We start from the raw sequence: 18,745 nt of genomic DNA, 5'->3' as shown, positions 1-18,745 counted from the left end.
CCTGGAACGGAACAGGAGTATAAATGCCAACCAGCACGGATTCACGGAAGGCAAATCCTGTGTCACAAACCTTCTGGAGTTTTATGATAAAATAACAGAAGTAAGACAAGAGAGAGAGGGGTGGGTTGATTGCATCTTCTTGGACTGCAAGAAGGCCTTTGACACAGTTCCTCACAAGAGATTAGTGCAGAAGCTAGAGCATCAGGCGCATATAACAGGAAGGGCACTGCAATGGATCAGAGAATACCTGACAGGGAGGCAACAACGAGTCATGGTACATAATGATGTATCACAGTGGGCACCTGTGACGAGCGGGGTCCCACAGGGGTCGGTCCTAGGACCAGTGCTATTTTTGGTATATGTGAACGACATGACGGAAGGGTTAGACTCAGAAGTGTCCCTGTTTGCAGATGATGTGAAGTTAATGAGGAGAATTAAATCTGATGAGGACCAGGCAGGACTTCAAAGAGACCTGGACAGACTGGACACCTGGTCCAGCAAATGGCTTCTCGAATTTAATCCTGCCAAATGCAAAGTCATGAAGATAGGGGAAGGGCACAGAAGACCACAGACAGAGTATAGGCTAGGTGGCCAAAGACTGCAAACCTCACTCAAGGAGAAAGATCTTGGGGTGAGTATAACACCGAGCATGTCTCCAGAAGCACACATCAATCAGATAACTGCTGCAGCATATGGGCGCCTGGCAAACCTGAGAACAGCATTCCGATACCTTAGTAAGGAATCATTCAAGACACTGTACACCGTGTATGTCAGGCCCATACTGGAGTATGCAGCACCTGTTTGGAACCCGCACTTGATAAAGCACGTCAAGAAACTAGAGAAAGTACAAAGGTTTGCGACAAGGTTAGTTCCAGAGCTAAGGGGAATGTCCTATGAAGAAAGATTAAGGGAAATCGGCCTGACGACACTGGAGGACAGGAGGGTCAGGGGAGACATGATAACGACATATAAAATACTGCGTGGAATAGACAAGGTGGACAAAGACAGGATGTTCCAGGGAGGGGACACAGAAACAAGAGGCCACAATTGGAAGTTGAAGACACAAATGAGTCAGAGAGATAGTAGGAAGTATTTCTTCAGTCATAGAGTTGTAAGGCAGTGGAATAGCCTAGAAAATGACGTAGTGGAGGCAGGAACCATACACAGTTTTAAGACGAGGTTTGATAAAGCTCATGGAGCGGGGAGAGAAAGGGCCTAGTAGCAACCGGTGAAGAGGCGGGGCCAGGAGCTAGGACTCGACCCCTGCAACCACAAATAGGTGAGTACAAATAGGTGAGTACACACACACTCACACACATCACTCACACACACACACACACACACACACACACACACACACACACACACACACACACACACACACACACACACACACAACACACACACACATAACACACACACACACGCAACACACACACACACACACACACACACACACACACACACACACACACACACACACACACACACACACACACACATTGCCAGACTCACACATACACTCCCCCCCTCCCCCACCGACATCTCACTCCTTCACCTGATCCCTCCCCTCCCTCTTTCACCCTCCCCCTCCCCACCTCTCCCTCCTTCCCCTCTCCCTCTCCCACTCACCCACTTGCTTCACTCTCCTTCCCCCTCCCCCTCCCCACTACTCTCCCACATTGCCATAGTTCCTCCTCTACCTCCCCAATCCCCACACTCTGACATACACAATACTAACCTAACATACAGAATTACATAGGTTTCCCACTCTGAGGCAATCAGGATAAAACAAAAATGGGTTGCCAGAGCACAACAAGAAAAACCAAGGGACAGGAGGAGGAAACTGCAAAGGAAGATTGGGCAACAGAGCTCACAAAAAGGGAACATGAATGGGAAAAGAAACTAGAAGAACTTAGCATGAGAATGGAAGAGAGGATAGACATGGAAAGCAGGAAGTGGGAGGTGCAAGTCAAAGCAGCAGAGGCCAGGATACAGAGTTTAGAAGAGGAACTGAAAAATGTGAAACAGCCTAAAGAACTAAAGAACATTTTGGGATTGACAACAGAGACTGCTACCTCAGTCACAAATAAGGGGACTGTAGGGAAAGAAGGAGCAAAACTGCATGTAGAAGCTCAATCAGTGGAGACTGTAGTAAATGAAAGAGCTAAGCTATTTGTGGAGGCCCTAACAGACCACAGCAGAGCCCAGGGAAAGCCGAGAAGGGAAAATGAGAGGCAACTGAGCCCAAGTACATTAGCTAGTGAAACTGAAGAAAGGAAAGCTGCAATGGAGGAAATCAAATTGAATGAGGGGATACACAGGGATATGCAGTGGGAGCATGAAAGGGTGTATGGGCCCCAGGAAGTTGAAGGGGAAACATATGAAGCAAAAAAACAAGGGGAAAAAAAGCAATTGAAAGCATCATGAAAGCAATAGGAGAAGACGACATGACCCAGCTGGAAAAATTTCGGAGAATAGGGGGGGTTTGTAAAAAAAAGAACCCGGCCAGTGAAAGTGACCTTCAAGGCAGAATCGACATTGAACAGGATCCTGCTAACCAGCACCATTCTGAAATCCATTGACAAGAAACACCAATATGAAAAGCAATATAGACAGGGCTTAATACACAAAGATACTCTTAAACACTATTCATCAGTTCTCACCAAAGTAATAAAAAAAGCCAAACAAGTGTACTACTCCAGTCGATTCACAGACACTAGAGGAGATATAAAAAAGACCTGGAAAACATTCTCTCAGATTCTAGGGACCCACAAACTGAAAAAAAACAAGAATATTGTCCTAACTAAACCTAATGAAACACCACTACATCCCACTGACACAGCTAACAAGATAAATGACTTCTTCTCAACCATAGGATCAAATCTCGCCAATAAAATCCCACATACCAATGCCCATGCCGGGGACTACTTAGATGGGAATTTCCCAAATTCCTTCTATCTTGCACCAACTGAGCCCACGGAAGTCACCGAGATTATAAAGTCACTAAAAAATAATTCAGGGAATCTGTCTCATGTCTCACCATTACTGTACAAGCGAGTGGCCAATGTCCTTTCGCATGCTATTTCATTACTTTTTAACAAGCCACTAGAAACTAGCACCTTCCCGAAACTACTCAAGATGGCAAGGGTTACACCAATACATAAAGATGGTGACCCTACAGACTTAAACAACTATAGGCCAATATCAAACTTACCATTGCTATCCAAAATCTTTGAGAAACTCGGGCACAGGAAACTATATTCATTTATAACGGCACAAAACATACTCAACCCCTGCCAATCTGGATTCAGGAAAAATAAAAGCACTAATGATGCAATCATAAAAATGCTAGATCTGCTTTACACAGCATTGGAAAATAAGGAATATCCACTAGGAATTTTTATTGACCTAAGAAAAGCTTTCGACACAGTAGACCACGACATCCTACTCCACAAACTTGACCATTACGGTATAAGAGGCCATGCGCTTGCTTATTTCAAATCTTACCTTACTAATAGGTATCAGTATGTCACCATTAAAGACACAGCATCAACAGCACGGCCACTTGATACTGGAGTTCCGCAGGGAAGTGTCCTTGGTCACCTGCTCTTCCTCATATACATCAATGATCTTCCAAATGTATCCCAACACCTGAAACCCATTCTCTGTGCTGACGACATGACTTATGTCATCTCTCACCCTAATCTTGCCACCCTCAACACCATTGTTAACAAGGAGCTGATCAAAATATCGACTTGGATGACAGCCAATAAACTTACGCTTAACACTGACAAAACCTACTATATTATGTTTGGTAGCAGAGCAGGAGATGCACAAATTAGCATTAAGATCGACAACACTCTAATTACCAGACATAATGAGGGCAAATTCCTAGGCCTATACCTTGACAAGAACCTGAATTTCAGCACCCATATCCAACACATAACCAAAAAAGTATCCAAAACAGTTGGGATCCTCTCCAAGATACGATACTACGTGCCGCAAAATGCCCTTCTCACACTATACCACTCACTTATTTATCCATACCTCACCTATGCTATTTGTGCTTGGGGATCAACTGCAGCAACACACCTAAAGCCAATAATAACCCAACAAAAAGCTGGAGTAAGAATAATCACTAAATCCCATCCCTGGCAACACACCCCCCCACTCTTCATAGATCTAAACTTACTCCCTGTTCAGTACATCCACACTTACTACTGTGCAATCTATATCTACAGGACCTTAAAATCCAATATCAACCTTAACCTAAAACGCTTTCTTGATAGTTGTGACAGAACCCACAGGCATAACACCAGACACAAACATCTCTACGACATTCCCCGTGTCCGACTAAACCTTCACAAAAATTCAATGTATGTCAAAGGCCTTAAAATCTGGAACACCCTACCTGAGAACTCTAGAACTGCAGACACATTCATCACCTTCAAAACTACCATTAGAAAACATCTTATCTCCCTGATACACCCCGTCAACTAACTACACGAATACCACCTGGTGGTTCACACTTACACTCACTCACCCATTTGACCATAAACAGAAATATTAATCTCAATCTTAAAATAATGAATCCTGTGAAACTCCAATACTGAAACTATGTACTGTGCCAAAACAAAAGCATTCACATTGCTAAACTCACAAACTAGAATTTAGTCACTTAGCCATAATACCAACTTACCTCATAATTTGTAATATTTTAAAATTAAGATTTAAACTAAGTCTGCCCGAAATGCCTAGCCATGCTAGGCGTTCTAGTGGTACACTCTGTAATCATTATTTTACTACATGTAAACCACACAATAACCAAATTCTGTAAACTCAGCATTGTAATCCTTCTAGAGAATAAACTTTGAATTGAATTGAAATGAATAACACTCCAACACACAATTCCAACTACTTTTCAGACGCTTAATAAACCCACACATAATTCCACACATAACTAAACACACACACACACACACACACACACACACCACACAAGACACACACACACACACACACACACACACACACACACACACACACACACACACACACACACACACACACACACACCTGCACATACTCTCTCACACACACACACACACACACACACACACACACACACACACAGCACACACACACACACACACACACACACACACACACACAACACACACACAACACACACATAACACACACACACACACACACAACACACACACAACACACACACACACACACACACACACACACACACACACACACACACACACACACACACACACACACACACACACACACACACACACACACACACACACACACACACACCACATACACACACAACACACACACACACACACATTGCCAGACTCACACACACATTGCCAGACTCACACATTCACTCCCTCCCTCCCCCACCGACATCTCACTCCTTCACCTGATCCCTCCCCTCCCTCTTTCACCCTCCCCCTCCCCACCTCTCCCTCCTTCCCCCTCTCCCTCTCCCACTCACCCACTTGCTTCTCCCTCCTTCCCACCCCCCCTCCCCACTACTCTCCCACATAGCCACAGTTCCTCCTCTACCTCCACCCCCCCCCCCAGACTCTGACATACACAATACTAACCTAACATACAGAATTACATAGGTTTCCCACTCTGAGGCAATCAGGATAAAACAAAAATGGGTTGCCAGAGAGCAACAAGAAAAACCAAGGGACAGGAGGAGGTAACTGCAAAGGAAGATTGGGCAGCAGAGCTCACAAAAAGGGAACATGAATGGGAAAAGAAACTAGAAGAACTTAGCATGAGAATGGAAGAGAGGATAGACATGGAAAGCAGGAAGTGGGAGGTGCAAGTCAAAGCAGCAGAGGCCAGGATACAGAGTTTAGAAGAGGAACTGAAAAATCTGAAACAGCATAAAGAACTAAAGAACATTTTGGGATTGACAACAGAGACTGCTACCTTAGTCACAAATAAGGGGACTGTAGGGAAAGAAGGAGGAAAACTGCATGTAGAAGCTCAATCAGTGGAGACTGTAGTAAATGAAAGAGCTAAGCTATATGTCGAGGCCCTAACAGACCACAGCAGAGCCCAGGGAAAGCCGAGAAGGGAAAATGAGAGGCCACTGAGCCCAAGTATATTAGCTAGTGAAACTGAAGAAAGGAAAGCTGAAATGGAGGAAATCAAATTGAATGAGGGGATACACAGGGATATGCAGTGGGAGAATGAAAGGGTGAGGTCAGTCTTTGTGTATGGGCTCCAGGAAGTTGAAGGGGAAACATATGAAGCAAGAAAACAAGGGGAAAAAAAAGCAATTGAAAGCATCATGAAAGCAATAGGAGAAGACGACATGACCCAGCTGGAAAATTTTCAGAGAATAGGGGGGTTTGTAAAAAAAGAACCCGGCCAGTGAAAGTGACCTTCAAGGAAGAATCGACTCGGAACAGGATCCTGCAGGAGAAAGCACGATTAAGGGACATGCCGGCATACAGGAAGGTGTATCTCGACCGCGACATAACACGAGAAGAAAGGCAGAAACTGAGAGAGATGGTACAAAGGTGAAAAGAGGAAAGTGAGGGGATGGAGGAGACAGACAGGAGATCCCAGACCCAGGAAGAAGATCAAATACAACCTCCCTCACAACTTCCTATAGAAGCCCCCCAACCAGGTCAACCCCAGTGCAACCAAACATTCTAAACCAAAACACCCATGCCATATCCAATGCCCCCACCCACTGGATTACAAACTCCACCCCCACAGCAACCACCCATAGTTCCTTATCAGGTCTCCCACTTCCTCAACCCCAATATACCTCCCAGACCACAGTCTTAGAAAAGAAGTTGAAAGTGTGGTATACAAATGCAGATGGAATAACAAATAAGTGTGAGGAGTGGCATGAAAGAATCAAGGAGACCATCCCCAGACATAATAGCACTCACAGAAACAAAACTCACCAGCATAATAACAGATGCAATCTTCCCATCTGGATATCAAATCCTCAGGAAAGACAGAGGGAGAGGGGGAGGAGGAGTTGCACTGCTCATTAAAAACCAGTGGGCTTTTGAGAAAATGGAAGGAATGGATGGCTCGGGCGAAAGGGACTACTTAGTAGGAACAATCCAGTCTGAGGGACATAAGGTGATAATTGCAGTAATGTACAACCCACCACAGAACTGCAGGAGGCCAAGAGAAGAATACAATGAGAGCAACAGAGCAATGGTCGACACACTAGCCGAGGTGGCCAGGAGAACACACAAGGGGGGAGCAAAGTTACTAGTTATGGGTGATTTCAATCACAAGGAGATTGACTGGTAAAACCTGGAGCCCCATGGGGGTCCCAAAACATGGAGAACCAAGATGATGGATGTGGTACTGGAAAACCTTATGCATCAACATGTTAGAGACACTACCAGAGAGAGAGAGGTGAGGATGATCCAGCAAGACTGGACCTTGTATTCACCTTGAATAGTTCTGACATCGAGGATATCATGTATGAAAGGCTCCTGGGAGCTAGTGATCATGTGGTTCTGTGCTTCGACTACATAGTTGAGCTCCAAGTGGAGAGAGTAGCAGGAATAGGGTGGGAAAAACCAAACTACAAAAGGGGGAACTACTCTGGCTTGAGGAACTTCTTACTAAGCATGATGCAGAATATATTTCAAATTTAAGCTCTGGAATATACAAACTTGACAATGTAACAGTCCAGAATATTGTTCATAATCTGAACCGTTAAAACATTTTTCACAAAAATACAGATTCTTTTTAAACGAACAATTTGAATTTCATACTTACGTTGAACATGTATGTGGGGCAGGTAGGATTATGGAGTCACATTCATGACAATACTTATGTTGAACATGTATGTGGAGCAGGTAGGATTATGGAGTCACATTCATGACAATACTTATGTTGAACATGTATGTGGAGCAGGTAGGATTGTGGAGTCACATTCATGACAATACTTATGTTGAACATGTATGTGGGGCAGGTAGGATTATGGAGTCACATTCATGACAATACTTATGTTGAACATGTATGTGGAGCAGGTAGGATTATGGAGTCACATTCATGACAATACTTATGTTGAACATGTATGTGGAGCAGGTAGGATTATGGAGTCACATTCATGACAATACTTATGTTGAACATGTATGTGGGGCAGGTAGGATTGTGGAGTCACATTCATGACAATACTTATGTTGAACATGTATGTGGGGCAGGTAGGATTATGGAGTCACATTCATGACAATACTTATGTTGAACATGTATGTGGGGCAGGTAGGATTGTGGAGTCACATTCATGACAATGCTACACTGTAGTATTGTCATATTCGTCACATTACTACAGTGTAATATTCTCATATTCGTTACAGTGCTACACTGTAGTATTGTCATATTCGTCACACTACTACACAGTAGCATTGTCATATTCGTCACACTACTACACAGTAGTACTGTCATATTCGTCACACTACTACACAGTAGCATTGTCATATTCGTCACACTACTACACAGTAGTATTGTCATATTCGTCACACTACTACACAGTAGTATTGTCATATTCGTAACACTACTACACAGTAGCATTGTCATATTCGTCACACTACTACACAGTAGTATTGTCATATTCGTCACACTACTACACAGTAGTATTGTCATATTCGTCACACTACTACACAGTAGTACTGTCATATTCGTCACACTACTACACAGTAGTATTGTCATATTCGTCACACTACTACACAGTAGTATTGTCATATTCGTCACACTACTACACAGTAGTATTGTCATATTCGTCACACTACTACACAGTAGCATTGTCATATTCGTCACACTACTACACAGTAGTATTGTCATATTCGTCACACTACTACACAGTAGTATTGTCATATTCGTCACACTACTACACAGTAGCATTGTCATATTCGTCACACTACTACACAGTAGTATTGTCATATTCGTCACACTACTACACAGTAGTATTGTCATATTCGTCACACTACTACACAGTAGTATTGTCATATTCGTCACACTACTACACAGTAGTACTGTCATATTCGTCACACTACTACACAGTAGCATTGTCATATTCGTCACACTACTACACAGTAGTATTGTCATATTCGTCACACTACTACACAGTAGTATTGTCATATTCGTCACACTACTACACAGTAGCATTGTCATATTCGTCACACTACTACACAGTAGTATTGTCATATTCGTAACACTACTACACAGTAGTACTGTCATATTCGTCACACTACTACACAGTAGTATTGTCATATTCGTAACACTACTACACAGTAGCATTGTCATATTCGTCACACTACTACACAGTAGTATTGTCATATTCGTCACACTACTACACAGTAGTATTGTCATATTCGTCACACTACTACACAGTAGCATTGTCATATTCGTCACACTACTACACAGTAGTATTGTCATATTCGTAACACTACTACACAGTAGTATTGTCATATTCGTCACACTACTACACAGTAGTATTGTCATATTCGTAACACTACTACACAGTAGCATTGTCATATTCGTCACACTACTACACAGTAGTATTGTCATATTCGTCACGCTACTACAGTGTAATATTCTCATATTCGTTACAATGCTACACTGTCATATTCGTCACAATATTACACAGTAGTATTGTCATATTCGTCACACTACTACACAGTAGTACTGTCATATTCGTCACACTACTACACAGTAGTATTGTCATATTCGTCACACTACTACACAGTAGTACTGTCATATTCGTCACACTACTACACAGTAGTATTGTCATATTCGTCACACTACTACACAGTAGTATTGTCATATTCGTCACACTACTACACAGTAGTATTGTCATATTCGTCACACTACTACACAGTAGTATTGTCATATTCGTCACACTACTACACAGTAGTATTGTCATATTCGTCACACTGCTACACAGTAGTATTGTCATATTCGTCACACTACTACACAGTAGTATTGTCATATTCGTCACACTACTACACAGTAGTATTGTCATATTCGTCACACTACTACACAGTAGTATTGTCATATTCGTCACACTACTACACAGTAGTACTGTCATATTCGTCACACTACTACACAGTAGTACTGTCATATTCGTCACACTACTACACAGTAGTATTGTCATATTCGTCACACTACTACACAGTAGTATTGTCATATTCGTCACACCACTACACAGTAGTACTGTCATATTCGTCACACTACTACACAGTAGTACTGTCATATTCGTCACACTACTACACAGTAGTATTGTCATATTCGTCACACTACTACACAGTAGTACTGTCATATTCGTCACACTACTACACAGTAGTACTGTCATATTCGTCACACTACTACACAGTAGTACTGTCATATTCGTCACACTACTACACAGTAGTACTGTCATATTCGTCACACTACTACACAGTAGTACTGTCATATTCGTCACACTACTACACAGTAGTACTGTCATATTCGTCACAGTACTACACAGTAGTACTGTCATATTCTTCACAGTACTACACAGTAGTACTGTCATATTCCAGGGAATACAGATCAAGGACCTTCAACCGTTCCCAGTAATTTAGATGCCTTACCGTACTTATGTGTGCCGTGAAAGTTCTTTGTACACTCTCCAGGTCTGCAATGTCACCAGCCTTGAAGGAGGCCGTTAGCGTACAGCAGTATTCCAGCCTAGAGAGCACAACCGATTTGAAGAAAATCATCATGGGCTTGTCATCCCTAGTATTGAAGGTTCTCATTATCCGTCCTATCATTTTCCTAGCAGATGAGGTAGATACATTGTTGTGGTCTGTAAAGGCGAAATCCCCTGACATTATCACTCCCAGGTCCTTCACATTAGTTTATCGCTCGATTGTATGGTTAGAATTTGTCGTATACCCTGATACATTTTTAATTTCCTCAAATTTCCCTTATCTGAGTAGTTGAAATTTCTCCTCATTGAATGTCATATTGTTTTGAGTGGCCCATTTGAATATTTAGTTGATGTCCACTTGGAGTCTCGCGAGGTCTTCGAAGGAGGTCACTTCCATGGTAATTTGGGGGTCATCCGCAGAGGAAGACACGGAGCTATGGCTTACATCTCTGTCTATGTCAGAAATGATGATGAAGAATAGAATGGGAGCGAGTATTATGCCTTGTGGAACAGTACTCGCAGCTTCCGATTTAACTCTGTTCATTACTTCATTTTGTGTTCGAATGATTAGAAAGTTTAAGATCCATCTGCCCATTTTACCAGTGATCTCTTCACCACTACTCAAGTACCATTATCACTACACAAATACCATCATCACTACACAAGTACCATCATCACTAAACAAGTGCCATCATCACTACACAAGTACCATCATCACTACACAAGTACCATCTGCACCACAACAGGCATCATCACCAGTACACAAGTACCATCAGAACAACACAAGTACCATCAGCACTACAAAAGTACCATCACCACTACACAAGTACTGTCACCACTACACAAGTACCATTATCACTACACAAGTACCATCAGCACTACACAAGTACTATCACCACTACACAAGTACTGTCACCACTACACAAGTACCATTATCACTACACAAGTACCATCAGCACTACAAAAGTACCATCACCACTACACAAGTACTGTCACCACTACACAAGTACCATTATCACTACACAAGTACCATCATCACTACACAAGTACAATCACCACTACACAAGTACCATTATCACTACACAAGTACAATCATCACTACATAAGTACCATCATCAATGCACAAGTACCATCACCACTACACAAATACCATCACCACTACACAAGTACCATCAGCACTACACAAGTACCATCATCACTACACAAGTACTATCACCACTACACAAGTACCATTATCACTACACAAGTACAATCATCACTACATAAGTACCATCATCAATGTACAAGTACCATCATCACTACACAAGTACCATCATCAATACACAAGTACCATCACCACTACACAAGTACCATCACTACTACACTAGTACCATCACCACAACAAAAGTACCCTCACAACACAAGTACCATCATCACTGCACAAGCACCATCACCACTACACAATGACCATCATCACTACACAAGTACCATCACCACAAGTACCATCACCACTACACAAGTACAATCACCACTACACAAGTACCATCACCTCTACACAAGTACCATCACCACTACACAAGTACCATCAACACTACACAAGTACCATCAACACTACACAAGTACCATCATCACTGCACAAGCACCATCACCACTACACAAGTACCATCATCACTACATAAGTACCATCATCAATGCAAAAGTACCATCATCTCTACACAAATACCATCACTACTACACAAGTACCATTATCACTACACAAGTACCATCATCACTACACAAGTACCATCATCAATACACAAGTACCATCATCACTACACAAGTACCATCATCAATACACAAGTACCATCACCACTACACAAGTATCATCACTACTACACTAGTACCATCACCACAACAAAAGTACCATCACAACACAAGTACAATCATGATTACACAAGTACCATCAACACTTCACAAGTATCATCATCACTGCACAAGTACCATCACCACTACACAAGGGCCATCATCACTACACAAGTACCATCACCACAAGTACCATCACCACTACACAAGTACAATCACCACTACACAAGTACCATCACCACTACACAAGTACCATCAGCACTACACAAGTACCATCATCACTACACAAATACCATCATCACTACACAAGTACCATCATCACTACACAAATACCATCATCACTACACAAATACCATCATCACTACACAAGTACCATCAACACTACACAAGTACCATCACCACCAACTACACAAGTACCATCACCACTACACAAATACCATCATCACTACACAAGTACCATCAACACTACACAAGTAACATCACCACCAACTACACAAGTACCATCAACACTACACAAGTACCATCACCACCAACTACACAAGTACCATCACCACCAACTACACAAGTACCATCATCACTTCACAAATACCATAATCACTACACAAGTACCATCAACACTACACAAGTACCATCACCACCAACTACACAAGTACCATCACCACCAACTACACAAGTACCATCATCACTACACAAGTACTATCGCCACTACACAAGTACCATCATGACTCCAGAAGTACCATCACCAGTACACAAGTACCATCACCACTACACAAGTACCATCATCACTACACAAGTACCATCATCACTACACAAGTACCACCATCACTACACAAGCACCATCATAACTACACAAGTACCATCACCACCAACTACACAAGTACCATCATCACTACACAAGTACCATCACCACTACACAAGTACCATCACCACTACCCAAGTACCATCATCACTACACAAGTACCATCATCACTACACAAGCACCATCATCACTACACAAGTACCATCACCACCAACTACACAAGTACCATCACCACTACAAAAGTACCATCACAACACAAGTACCATCATCACTGCACAAGTACCATCACCACTACACAAGTGCCATCATCTCTACACAAGTACCATCACCACAAGTACCATCACCACTACACAACTACAATCACCACTACATTAGTACTATCACCACTACACAAGTACCATCATCACTACACAAGTACCATCACCACTACACAAGTACCATCACAACTACACAAGTACCATCACCACTACAGAAATACCATCACCACTTCACAAGTACCTTCACCACTACACAAGTACCATCATCACTACACAAGTACCATCACTACTCAAGTACCATCACCACTACACAAGCACCATCACCACTACACAAGTACCATCACCACTACACAAATACCATTATCACTACACAAGTACCTTCACTACACAAGTACCATCATCACTACACAAGTACCATCACCACCACACAAGTACTATCACCACTACCCAAGTACCATCACCACTACACAAGTACTATCAGCACTACGCAAGTAACATCAGCACTACACAGGTACCATCATCACTACACAAGTACCATCAAAACTACACAAGTACCATCACCACTACACAAGTACCATCACCACTACACAAGTATCATCACCCCTACACAAGTACCATCACAACTACACAAGTATCATCACCACTACACAAGTAGCATCACCACTACGCAAGTACCATCACCGCTACACAAGTACCATCACCACTACACAAGTACAATCACCACTACACAAGTACCATCACCACTACACAAGTACCATCAGCACTACACAAGTACCATCATCACTACACAAATACCATCATCACTACACAAGTACCATCATCACTACACAAATACCATCATCACTACACAAATACCATCATCACTACACAAGTACCATCAACACTACACAAGTACCATCACCACCAACTACACAAGTACCATCACCACTACACAAATACCATCATCACTACACAAGTACCATCAACACTACACAAGTAACATCACCACCAACTACACAAGTACCATCAACACTACACAAGTACCATCACCACCAACTACACAAGTACCATCACCACTACACAAATACCATCATCACTACACAAGTACCATCAACACTACACAAGTACCATCACCACCAACTACACAAGTACCATCACCACCAACTACACAAGTACCATCATCACTACACAAATACCATAATCACTACACAAGTACCATCAACACTACACAAGTACCATCACCACCAACTACACAAGTACCATCACCACCAACTACACAAGTACCATCATCACTACACAAGTACTATCGCCACTACACAAGTACCATCATGACTCCAGAAGTACCATCACCACTACACAAGTACCATCACCACTACACAAGTACCATCATCACTACACAAGTACCACCATCACTACACAAGCACCATCATAACTACACAAGTACCATCACCACCAACTACACAAGTACCATCATCACTACACAAGTACCATCACCACTACACAAGTACCATCACCACTACCCAAGTACCATCATCACTACACAAGTACCATCATCACTACACAAGCACCATCATCACTACACAAGTACCATCACCACTACACAAGCACCATCATCACTACCCAAGTACCATCATCACTACACAAGTACCATCATCACTACACAAGCACCATCATCACTACGCAAGTACCATCATCACTACACAAGCACCATCATCACTACACAAGTACCATCATCACTACACAAGCACCATCATCACTACCCAAGTACCATCATCACTACACAAGTACCATCATCACTACACAAGCACCATCATCACTACGCAAGTTCCACCATCACTACACAAATATTATCACCACTAACTACTTAATTACCATCACCACTACACAAGCACCATCATCACTACACAAGTACCATCACCACCAACTACACAAGTACCATCACAACTACAAAAGTACCATCACAACACAAGTACCATCATCACTGCACAAGTACCATCACCACTACACAAGTGCCATCATCACTACACAAGTACCATCACCACAAGAACCATCACCACTACACAACTACAATCACCACTACATTAGTACTATCACCACTACACAAGTACCATCATCACTACACAAGCACCATCACCACTACACAAGTACCATCACCACTACACAAATACCATTATCACTACACAAGTACCTTCACTACACAAGTACCATCATCACTACACAAGTACCATCACCACCACACAAGTACCATCACCACTACCCAAGTACCATCACCACTACACAAGTACTATCAGCACTACGCAAGTAACATCAGCACTACACAGGTACCATCATCACTACACAAGTACCATCAAAACTACACAAGTACCATCACCACTACACAAGTACCATCACCACTACACAAGTATCATCACCCCTACACAAGTACCATCACAACTACACAAGTATCATCACTACACAAGTAGCATCACCACTACGCAAGTACCATCACCGCTACACAAGTACCATCACCACTACACAAGTACAATCACCACTACACAAGTACCATCACCACTACACAAGTACCATCAGCACTACACAAGTACCATCATCACTACACAAATACCATCATCACTACACAAGTACCATCATCACTACACAAATACCATCATCACTACACAAATACCATCATCACTACACAAGTACCATCAACACTACACAAGTACCATCACCACCAACTACACAAGTACCATCACCACTACACAAATACCATCATCACTACACAAGTACCATCAACACTACACAAGTAACATCACCACCAACTACACAAGTACCATCAACACTACACAAGTACCATCACCACCAACTACACAAGTACCATCACCACTACACAAATACCATCATCACTACACAAGTACCATCAACACTACACAAGTACCATCACCACCAACTACACAAGTACCATCACCACCAACTACACAAGTACCATCATCACTACACAAATACCATAATCACTACACAAGTACCATCAACACTACACAAGTACCATCACCACCAACTACACAAGTACCATCACCACCAACTACACAAGTACCATCATCACTACACAAGTACTATCGCCACTACACAAGTACCATCATGACTCCAGAAGTACCATCACCACTACACAAGTACCATCACCACTACACAAGTACCATCATCACTACACAAGTACCACCATCACTACACAAGCACCATCATAACTACACAAGTACCATCACCACCAACTACACAAGTACCATCATCACTACACAAGTACCATCACCACTACACAAGTACCATCACCACTACCCAAGTACCATCATCACTACACAAGTACCATCATCACTACACAAGCACCATCATCACTACACAAGTACCATCACCACTACACAAGCACCATCATCACTACCCAAGTACCATCATCACTACACAAGTACCATCATCACTACACAAGCACCATCATCACTACGCAAGTACCATCATCACTACACAAGCACCATCATCACTACACAAGTACCATCATCACTACACAAGCACCATCATCACTACCCAAGTACCATCATCACTACACAAGTACCATCATCACTACACAAGCACCATCATCACTACGCAAGTTCCACCATCACTACACAAATATTATCACCACTAACTACTTAATTACCATCACCACTACACAAGCACCATCATCACTACACAAGTACCATCACCACCAACTACACAAGTACCATCACAACTACAAAAGTACCATCACAACACAAGTACCATCATCACTGCACAAGTACCATCACCACTACACAAGTGCCATCATCACTACACAAGTACCATCACCACAAGTACCATCACCACTACACAACTACAATCACCACTACATTAGTACTATCACCACTACACAAGTACCATCACCACTACACAAATACCATTATCACTACACAAGTACCTTCACTACACAAGTACCATCATCACTACACAAGTACCATCACCACCACACAAGTACCATCACCACTACCCAAGTACCATCACCACTACACAAGTACTATCAGCACTACGCAAGTAACATCAGCACTACACAGGTACCATCATCACTACACAAGTACCATCAAAACTACACAAGTATCATCACCACTACACAAGTACCATCACCACTACACAAGTATCATCTCCCCTACACAAGTACCATCACAACTACACAAGTATCATCACCACTACACAAGTAGCATCACCACTACGCAAGTACCATCACCGCTACACAAGTACCATCACCACTACACAAGTACCATCACCACTACACAAGTATCATCACCACTACACAAGTACCATTACTACACAAGAACCATCATCACTACACGAGTACCATCATCACTACACAAGTGCCATCACTACACAAGTACCATCACCACTACACAAGTACCATCATCACTACACAAGTACCATCACCACCAACTACACATGTACCATCATCACTACACAAGTACTATCACCACTACACAAGTACAATCACCACTACACAAGTACCATCATCACTACGCAAGCACCATCATCACTACCCAAGTACCATCATCACTACACAAGTACCATCATCACTACACAAGCACCATCATCACTACGCAAGTTCCACCATCACTACACAAATATTATCACCACTAACTACTTAATTACCATCACCACTACACAAGCACCATCATCACTACACAAGTACCATCACCACCAACTACACAAGTACCATCACAACTACAAAAGTACCATCACAACACAAGTACCATCATCACTGCACAAGTACCATCACCACTACACAAGTGCCATCATCACTACACAAGTACCATCACCACAAGAACCATCACCACTACACAACTACAATCACCACTACATTAGTACTATCACCACTACACAAGTACCATCATCACTACACAAGCACCATCACCACTACACAAGTACCATCACCACTACACAAATACCATTATCACTACACAAGTACCTTCACTACACAAGTACCATCATCACTACACAAGTACCATCACCACCACACAAGTACCATCACCACTACCCAAGTACCATCACCACTACACAAGTACTATCAGCACTACGCAAGTAACATCAGCACTACACAGGTACCATCATCACTACACAAGTACCATCAAAACTACACAAGTATCATCACCCCTACACAAGTACCATCACAACTACACAAGTATCATCACTACACAA

This window comes from Cherax quadricarinatus, chromosome 18 (genome assembly GCF_038502225.1).
Source record: "Cherax quadricarinatus isolate ZL_2023a chromosome 18, ASM3850222v1, whole genome shotgun sequence".
In the NCBI taxonomy this organism is placed as follows: domain Eukaryota; kingdom Metazoa; phylum Arthropoda; class Malacostraca; order Decapoda; family Parastacidae; genus Cherax; species Cherax quadricarinatus.
Note: the sequence above shows the minus strand (reverse complement) of the source record.